At 38.3% G+C, this 10234-nt stretch overlaps 1 protein-coding gene across 1 annotated transcript in view; it reads right to left on the bottom strand.

Annotated features, from left to right (window-relative positions):
- arid4b (AT-rich interaction domain 4B) overlaps positions 1-8169 on the bottom strand; it is a 72547-nt gene extending 64378 nt beyond the window's left edge. The window contains exon 1 of the mRNA XM_074646594.1: positions 8077-8169. The gene's annotated coding sequence lies outside the window, so the exon portion shown is untranslated. The remainder of the gene's footprint in view (positions 1-8076) is intronic.
- Between the last annotated feature and the right edge of the window lie 2065 nt (positions 8170-10234).

Raw genomic sequence — 10234 nt, forward strand, 5'->3', positions numbered from 1 at the left:
TTCTAAGACAAAATGGCACATCTCCCTGTGGCATCAAGGGTAAGTTTGGTTTTCATTGTTTTGAACTGAACTTGTTTGATGTGATGAGGCTCATCTCCGTAGAGGGACCTTCTCCAGAGATGAGCAGCACCATCTACTGAGCACATGGGCGTAACTGAAAATCAAGATGTGACTAACAAAAGGTTGTTTGTATGTTACAGTAGTTCTAGGCTTCTTCCTACACTGGACCTGATGTCTCATTTCAACCCTGTCACAAAATTATATTCCCATTAGGGCTGTCAAAGTTAACGCGTTATTAATGCGTTACACGCAAATTCGTTTAAACGCCACTAATTTCTTTAATGCATTAACGCAATTGATATTTCGGAGGTCATAGCGATCATTTTAAAGCTAGAGTGATGAAACTGTTATCATATGAAACTAGAAAACCTAAGGAATCCACTGGTACCAACGGCAAGGAAAAACCAGCATGGCCATTTTCAAAGAGGTCCCTTGACCTATATATTGACCAGTATATGTAATCATAAGTCTTCTCCTGTTGCACCAGATACATGTATTTATTTTTCAAGGCAACCGACACTTTTGCAACTCTGTGCTGAATAGTTCAGGCTGCAGCAGCTGATGCAAGTTATTACACAATTGCCTGCCACGTGTTTTCTTCTGAGGAACCTTGACTGAGCACTCACACAGGCTGGTTGCTATGGACGTGGTCGGTGTTTTACTGCGAGTTTGGTCTGAAATACATGGCACCAGTTATCTAAATCCTGTATTATCTGCTGCTTCTGTTAATAATGTTGAGTTTTTCCACAGCTGGTGAAAAGAAGCGCAGCCCGGTGGACAGAGGCTATCTGTCCCAGACAGCTCTGTTGACTCTCTGAAGCTCTTGATTATTATGTGTCTTTCAGATTGAATCGGGCTTCTATGAAAATACATCTACTCGTCAAAATGTCAAATTCTTGATAATCTGGGGGACCGGTGCCTCCGCTAATTTTGCTTCCAAGCAGCCACAAGTGCAGGAAAATGTGATGCAAATGCATTTCTGATTTGATAAACAGCAGAGACGTATGAAGTGGCTTTGGCAGAGCTGACTTAAGTCCATCACAATAATCAAAGCCTCTCACAGTTCTCATTTCTTCTCTCTCTAGGTCGACTAGATTGATTTTCTCCACCCACAGTGTCTGAGTTCTGTTTGAGAACAAAACGGAATAGCTTTTGTGTGAAGAGCGACATGGCTCACTCACTGTCTCCCTCATCCTCGGCAAGCTTTGGATTATTTATCACTGGGCTGCGCTTTACGCATTTGTGTTGCTTTGGGAGCACTCCAATAGTTATTTCATAAGTATTCTTGTGGCAACAACAACATTTTGAAAACCTCATCGCTGAGAATTGAAATAGATGCTGCTGTGTTTGTGTGCTTGTGTTTTTTTTGTGATTCTGCTGAATTGAAATCTTACTTTCTTGAGTAAATTCTAATTTCTTTTATATTTTCTTGAGTGGAGTTTTGCACCCGATTCAACTGTTATCAGGCCATTAAATAGGTGTTATCAGTTGCTATAAGCACCATAGATGTGGGTCATTAGGGGCCTACTGCACCTACTACATTGTAAAAGTGAAACTTAAAAGCAACACGTTCTAACACGCTGTAAAACTGAATGAAATGTCACATTTTGAACACAAACAAAAATGCTTCTTTAGGTTTAGGCAACAATACTACAACTCTTTTAGGTTAAGGCAACAATACTACAACTTCTTTAGGTTTAGGCAACAGTACTACAACTTCTTTAGTAAGGGCGTAACGATTCATCTTCTACATCGATGTATATTCCTACTATCCTACTACATCTTTAGGTACTCGGGAAGTTGTCCTTCACGGGAGACGTACAGTATATCGATATAAAATCGATTGTATCGATACTAAGGATTTGCACCCTGTATTTAAGGACGACAAATGTTATATGAACGTGTTTTTTAGCGCCAGCTCTGCAGCGCGAGCACGCATACATGGCGTGGATGCAGACGAACGGTGCACTGGACTCCTTGCTTTCGCCTCCGGTAGAGGCGTGGAGGGAGACGGGCTGTATGAGCTGCCGGCGCTGCGGGTGCCGAGGAGCCGGTCGGCAGAGTCGGGCGGCTTCACCCACAGGCGCTTTCCCCGTGCTCTGTCGTTTTTTCATTCAGAGAAAATTACTTTCCTTTCCCCGTCATGATATCTATGTGCATGCAGCATCAGCCTCACGTTTCAAACCGGAGAGTAGATGGTCCGCGAGGCAAATTATCACGGGAGTAAAGTCAACTAACGTTAGTCTAACATAGTTTTAAAGTGTATGTTGTAGTCCTCTAAATAGCCTCCAAAGAAAACCACGAACACGACTGCTGAATGCTTTCAAAGCGTCTACATATTGATACCTATGACAGATGTTTTAAAGGACTGAATCATTCATTTGTTCCGTAGCTACATTTAAGGATAAGGCCGGATATATTCTACTGTATGCTTTTCTCTTGAAAAGACCAAAAACAACCTCTCAACACTTGACAACTTCCTCAGCTTGACTTTAAAAAAAAAAAAAAGGTCATAAATTTACACTTTAGTTCTTAGAAAAGTCTGAGTAAACAACTGGACACTTGTTGGGGAATATTTTCAGCCACGGATTCACACCAGTATCAATGACAGCAAAACGTTGTAAGAAGGATTGATATGAAATAAAACAATGCCCATGCAGGGCCAGCTCGAGCCCTTTTGGTGCCCTAGGCGAAATTCGGATTTGGAGCTCCCCCCCCCCCAGTGCAACAGTGTGGCACAGTGATGTTTTTTCAATACTTTTTGGACAACAATGGAGCTCTATGGTACAGAAAAAATAAGATAAATCAGGCTTCAATTCATTATTGATTTAGTTCAATTTGATCCACAGGCTTGATAAAAAGTTTCCTTCAGTTAGCAATATTCATGCCAGTGTGGTTATCATATTCATGTCAGTCACTGTTCCCAGAACAACACATGTTCTCATGCATAATTCTGCCATCTCTAACTTGTTTGTAAAAACCTCAGCGCGCCCTCATGTCCCATTGGGGATAAAGAGGAATAACAAAGTACTCACTTGTTTCCACCTGCAGTCACTGTAGCCTGCATGAAACTGTCTACTTTGAGTTTAACATGACTGATTAAAGGGGAACACCAGCGGTTTTACCCATTTAAGTGGCAGTAGGCAGTATATATTTTGGCATCATTGGGCAAAAATTCCATAATAACCTTTCAGCATATTGTAATTCAAGTGTTCTGAGAGATAACTAGACTTCTGCTCCTCATCATGGCTCGGTTTTCAGGCTTTAAAAAATCTAGCCCGTGACGGGAGACTTTGACCAATCACAGGTCATTTCATTGAGAGAGCGTTCCTATTGGCTGTGCCCCGGTCATGTGACCGGAACTTGGCGTTCCTTCAACAGATTTTACAATGGCACAAACTTTCAAATTTTACAGCTAAACCGTGCTCTACAAGATGATTCTGAAAACATTTGAGGAGAGAAATAGGCATTACAGTAACATAATATTGATTCATATTTGATCAGCGCTGCCTAGTGTGACCGTTTGGTCGGAGTTAGTATGTTGTATGATATCGTCTGTGGCTCTGAAGGGAGCTTTCTAAAGTCTAAGTATAAGTATATAGCTCACATTTCTAATAGTAATGACCTACAGCCGACAATGCAGGCGACTCTCACAACTCATGACAATAACATCTTACATATAACGTTATCAGCCTCACCTTAGTCATTCAATACTATATTGTAATATCTTGTCCTTAAGTTTGTTATTGATACAGTATTTATCACATCATTTCCAAACTTTCTCCCACTGTATATCATCAAATAAGGAAGACCAAAAACATCTAGACGAAGGGACAGACAACATAACTGAGAGAGTTCCTAATATTTTTGTAAGAGCACTTCTCGTTCAGTATATTAGTACCTCCAATATAAATATTTTCCACACAGTCTTCTGAATTAAAAGGTTGATCAACAGTACCGGGGTTTCGTAGAAGTATAAGGACACTTTCTGGTATAGCATCGAAAACAATAGCCTTTGGTTTTACAGGCATTTTGAATTTATCAAGAAATTCTTTATGAGATAATAAATAACCATTTTTATTAAGTAATTGGCCAACTGTCAGTATTCCATTATTAAACCATGCGTGATAGAAGATAGTCCTATTTTTATATCAATGTCTTTATTGTAGTAAAATGCTGAACTGAGGGATTCACTTAGCTGACATCATGACATTTCTTCCATATGCTGCGTTGCATCAGATTACATCAAATGACTGAGTGCTTTCCAAGAATCTCATCATCAAACCGATGAGCTAATTCATGATCCTCTTAAGACAGAATGACCGTCGGTAATGGTTCAGTAATAACTGAATGACTAATTATCTCTCACAAACACCATCATAGTAAATCTGCCATGTTAACTGCAGCAGGGCTCATGAGGGCTTATGAAACGCCACCATTCACTCAGTATTTCCATCATTTTGTCAAAGACGTGTGTAATTATTGTGTACTTTGTATAATAGCCAACCTTCTACCAAATGTATCATCTACTCGATCCACAATGTCACACAGCTGTGTTCTGCAAATGTTTGTAGAAAAAAGTGTCAGCCATAACCTTACCAGACTGAGATATAGTGTAGCTGCTATATGGAAATGAGAGAGAGAGCTGTAGGTGCAATCTCAAATAGGGAATGAAAATGTTGCCCCATTAGGGCATAGTTGTGTGTCTAATAATATCGACTCATTCCTCTGAATCAGAATCAGTCAGAAATACTGGTTTTAGATGCCGGGTGTCATGAATAAATGATTTCCTCCTCGTTTTAGAGCACACAGAAGAGGAGGAGGAGGAGGAAGAGGAGGAGGAGGAGGGGGTGTTGCAGAAGAGGAGGCTGATTGACAGCAATGTGTAATGCTCTGCGAGGAGAGTCTAAGAATCTGGAGTTGTTTGAATGAGTATGCAGATGCACACCACTCAGCACGGCAGACTGTAAGCTCCTCTTTCAAAGATCTGGGACAGCTGTGCCTGATCTCAAAACAGGGTGTCTTCACTTCTGACACCACAGGTAATTTTAAAATTTAATCCATAATCTACTGTATGTTTCCACAGGGCTGTAAAATAAGACACATAGGTGCCACGCACGCCCTCACTGGCAGCATATAATCTATAAAGTGGACTTTTGCTTTTGCTTGGGATGTGCAATAATCTGTCAAATATAACCCTTGTGAGTGACATAAATAACCTTTCACTGACACTCTAGGAGCTATAATAACTTTCTGGCAAGTGGAAAACTGCATTTATGGGTTGTAGGCCTATTACCACTTATATTTAAACTGGTAAAAAGTAGTGGGTTGGTTATAATAATATAATGATTAAAGAAATTATTTTTGCAACTGATAGTTTCTCAAAACATTAAATTGATACATTTTAAAATATTTTTTGTTTTTGCTAATGATAGTTTATCACAACATTAAATTGATACATTTTCTAATATCTTTCACTGTATTAATGTATAGTGCTGGTGACAGTAGTGCTTTATATATTATTTTACTCTATGTGAAGTGGTGGTAATTATTCATCAAATCATAACTTGTATAATAATGTTTTACTCTATTTATTTATGGTAATTATTCATCAAATCCTTATTTTTCTAATGTTTTTTACTCTACGTGCAATCATTATTTTTATAATGTGGTGGTAATTATTAATCAAATAATTATTTTTATCATATTTTTTTACTCTATGTGCAATCATTATTTTTCTATTAATATTTTTTACTCATATGTGCAGTGGTGGTAATTATTCATCAAATCATTATTTTTATAATATTTTTTTATTTTATGTGCAATCATAATTTTTCAAATATTCTTTTACTGTTATCGCTTGGGGTAATTATTCATCAAATCATTATTCTCTCTCTCTCTCATTATTTTTATAATAATGTTTTACTCCATTTATGTGCAATTGGCAAGCACCCTGCTGGACTATGCACCCACTGTAATGAACCAGAAACTGTCAATCATGTACTGATAGAATGCAACAGGTATGATGAAGAAACAAGGGAATTAATATCAGGACTGTTTGATGGAAAACACAATATTACAGATTATTGGGTAATTTGCTCGAAAAGACATTATGGAAAGTATGAAATCTTCTAATTAATTACTCAAAGCTGAAGTATGCAAGATTGGAGCAAATATGATTAAAAAAGTTATTTCTATAGAATGGTCACTATATCGTGACACATAGCACATGAAACAGGTAACATAAAAAAAATCATGTGCCTCTGTGTCCTCCGGTGCTCCTAACGGCATCTGCAAGATTTCACAGACTGGAGGAAAACAAGCAGTATGAGCTGATCTGAGGTCTGCTGTCCAGCTGCTGTCTATGAGAGCCGGCTATCAATCACTCGCAAACTCCGACCAAAAGGTCAAACTAGGCAGCGCTGATCAAATATGAATCAACGTTATGTTACATTAATGCCTATTTCTCGCCTCAGATGTTTTCAGAATCATCTTGTACTGTACTTTTAAGCTGTAAAATTAGATAGTTTGTGACGACGCTGCCATTGTGAAATCTGGTGAAGGAACGCCAAGGTCTGATCACATGACCGGAGCACAGCCAATAGGAAAGCTCTCTCAATGAAATGACCAGTGATTGGTCAAAGTCTCCCGTCACAGGCTAGATTTTCTAAGAGGTGCAGAAGTCTAGTTTTCTCTCAGAACACTTGAATTACAATATGCTGAAAGGTTATTATGGATTTTTTGCCCAATGATTGCCAAAATTATACTGCCTACTGCCACTTTAAGAGTAAGAAGAACAATATAAAATGTTTAGTTTTTTTCCCTGACAGTCAACTGCTCCGTACTCCAGTCCAGTAGGTGGCGGTAACGGTTTGCCGTTAAAACTCAAAGGAGAAGAAGCAACTAACTAACTAACTGACTGGTTAACTAAGTTAACTAGCCAGCCAGCCAGCTGCTCAGTCTCTTTATACATGCATGCAGCCGCTAAAAGAGTAGGAATTTAACAACTTAAAGGTCCCATATTGTAAAAAGTGAGATTTTCAGGTCTTTTACATTATAAAGCAGGTTTAAGTGCTTTATAAATACTGTTAAACTATCAAAACACTCAATATACGGAGAAATACACACAGCCCGTATTCAGAAATTGTGCATTTGAAACAAGTCGTTAGGATTTCTGTCCATTTGTGATGTCACAAATATACAATATTTAGACCATTACAGAGTTTTAAACAAACATTCTAAATGTGTCCCAATTTATTTCCTGTTGCAGTGTATATAAATACCATCAGCTGACAGGAAGTAAACATGGACCCAAACTGTTGCCTAGCAATGCAATTCCATTTCAATTCCGTTGAAATACACTAAAACGGAGCGTTTCAGACCAAGGGTAAATACAGGTATATTCAGGCAGACAGTATGAGGAAAATAAAGTTTTTTTTGTACATTGCAGCATGTAAACATGTTCTAGTAAAAACAAAAAATACAAGTATGACCCTGAAAATGAGCATGATATGGGACCTTTAATGTTTTGGTGTTATTTTTTTTTTTCAATCTCCATTATCTTTTATTATTATTATTTTTATTTTTGTGTATATGTAAATATTATATGTGTTTTATTATTTCATGTGTCTAGTGTGTTTCTAATTTTGGTGTCATTACTGCCTTAAGTCTTATCACAATTACTGTTATATTGGTTATTTCCTTTATTGTCGGGGGTGGGAGGGAAAAATGGATGAAAAATAGAAGACCACTTATTTGCTCTGTAATCTATATGCCTTGCAATGTTCTTCCAATTAAAAAAAAAAAATACACACAAAATATAGCCCACAAAACACAATAGAGCTTCTAATCAGCATCACCTGTGGTAACAGGTAACAGAGCTACCTGACGCCAGCCTCTACCTACACCCAACCTAGTGCTTGTTGGAGGCACATTATTAACACAAATACCTCTAATAAAATACATAACTCCTACAATAACAATGGCCATTCACATTAGTGTCAGTGATGAACATACTGGCATCATAGATGGTCTGACGTCCCGATGTCACATGCTTGATGTCCCGGTAAAACTCCAGTAGCTCCGGCTGAAGCAACACGGCGTGTCCCGGTGATCCACAATGAAGCAGTCTGAACTGTAGGGACTTTTAGCCGCTACTGGCTGCTAATTGGTCGAGATGTGCTCCGAACAAACGATAAACAAAGTTCCAATACTTTATAACATTTATTTACCAATCATGTCCATCCGTGTCACGTCTAATATATATTTTAATCTCTATGTTAAAACATAAACACGACCCACGGTGTCCTCGGTTCGCTCATCCTCAATCAGCAGCACCTGTGGTAACAATGGTAACTGTGGTAACAATGGTAACTGTGGTAAATGGCCTATTCACTTAATCCCCATGGCAACATGGGAGGGGCCTTTGTGTTGGGACTTCCGGTTTGGACCGGAAGTTCCCCGTACAGCGTACTATTTACCTATCGCCATGGATACTGCAATTACGAAGAATGACTTTAGGTTGATATGTTCAGCCCGCACAATACACCAATATGGAATAATAGATATGTCGTGGTTAAAAACAAATCTTTGTTTAACAAGGACTGGATGGATAAAGGAATTTGGTAGGTAACTCACTCAGTTGATAGTAGTGGCTATATCATGTCATATGAGAATTTCTGTCTTAGATATAATTTAATTGGCAATCGTGACATATTTAAATCCATAACTAAAGCCTTCCCCAACTCTATTATATGCTTGATTAGAGGAATTTTAACAAATCCTACTCCTATCACACCTCGTCTCCCACAACTTATAGTTGGTGGCTGTGACTTTAGTGAAATCAAAATCCCAAACGAAACTATTAGAAATATGTTTAATCACATCTCTCAAAATATGAGGAAGTAATTAATTGGGGCAGGAATGATAAAAGTAATGGATAAACAGTTAATAGTCAGCTAAAGGTAATGGATGGAAAGTTGAAAGATAACATAAAGTAGGCCTCGTGGATAAGAAGTCGAAATAGTCCCAGTTAGCTGAAGGTGATGAATTAACAACTGGAATATAACATTGACCATCAAATTGCTTGAACAAATATTGTAACAATATACACTTTTATAGGCTTGTGTTAAATGACACCCAGATTATAATCCATTAATAAGAACATATTGGGAACATGGCGAGTGCCGTCGATGAAGCGGTACTTAAACTCATCTGATGAGCTGCGGGAGACCGGCACTCTAAAACACTCAAGTAAAATTACGTGTCTGCCAAAGCCAGACATGAAGAAAATAAGACTAAATTTGTAATGTCAACATATTCTTCTATTCAATCTGCAGCGCAAGAAGATTGAGTTTTGAGAAGAGGTGAGACTCCAGATGAAAAGGATTTTATAAATACAATTAACTCGAGCGCCCGAGTTCCCTCTGTTTTCTCAGAACAGTGCTTGTCACGGGCTAAACGGATGATTGCACTTTCATGGCAAAATATTAATAGAGTGAAAATAAGTCAGTGGTTCAGGGAATTGTACTCTCGTCGTCGCTTAGAAAAGATTACATACTCGCTTAGGGGCAGAGACGATTCAAGACGTGTGGGGTTTATTTATATCAAACATAAGGATGAATCAGATATGCTGGCTCAATAAGATGAGCCGAGATCTTTTCATTGCACCCTGTTTTGTTGTCATAATACTTTTTTCTAGTTCTGCTTCACATCCAGCTTTGGGAGCAACTTCATGTTCACAAATATTGATCTCTCAGAGAACAAAGGAATTCTTGAGTAGTGTTCCCCTTTGACACAACATTATTTCACACCATCTAACTCTTGCCAATACAGGAACTAGGGCTGTCAAAGTTAACGTTATAACGTTTTAACGGCACTCATTTTCTTAGGTTGTAGCGGGCTCAGTTTTAAAGCTAGAGTGAAGATACTGATATCATATGAAACTAGAAAACCTAAAGAATCCATTGATACCAACCATGTCATACTAGCTTGTCGGGAAGGAGGCTAAATAACGCTTCAAATTTATGCTCAATTTTGGCGAGGAAAAACATGGCCATTTTCAAAGGGGTCCCTTGACCTCTGACCTCAAGATATGTGAATGAAAATGAGTTCTATGGGTACCCACGAGTCTCCCCTTTACAGACATGCCCACTTTATGATAATCACATGCAGT

The sequence above is a fragment of the Sebastes fasciatus genome, chromosome 9 (genome assembly GCF_043250625.1).
Source record: "Sebastes fasciatus isolate fSebFas1 chromosome 9, fSebFas1.pri, whole genome shotgun sequence".
NCBI classification, from domain to species: Eukaryota; Metazoa; Chordata; class Actinopteri; order Perciformes; family Sebastidae; genus Sebastes; species Sebastes fasciatus.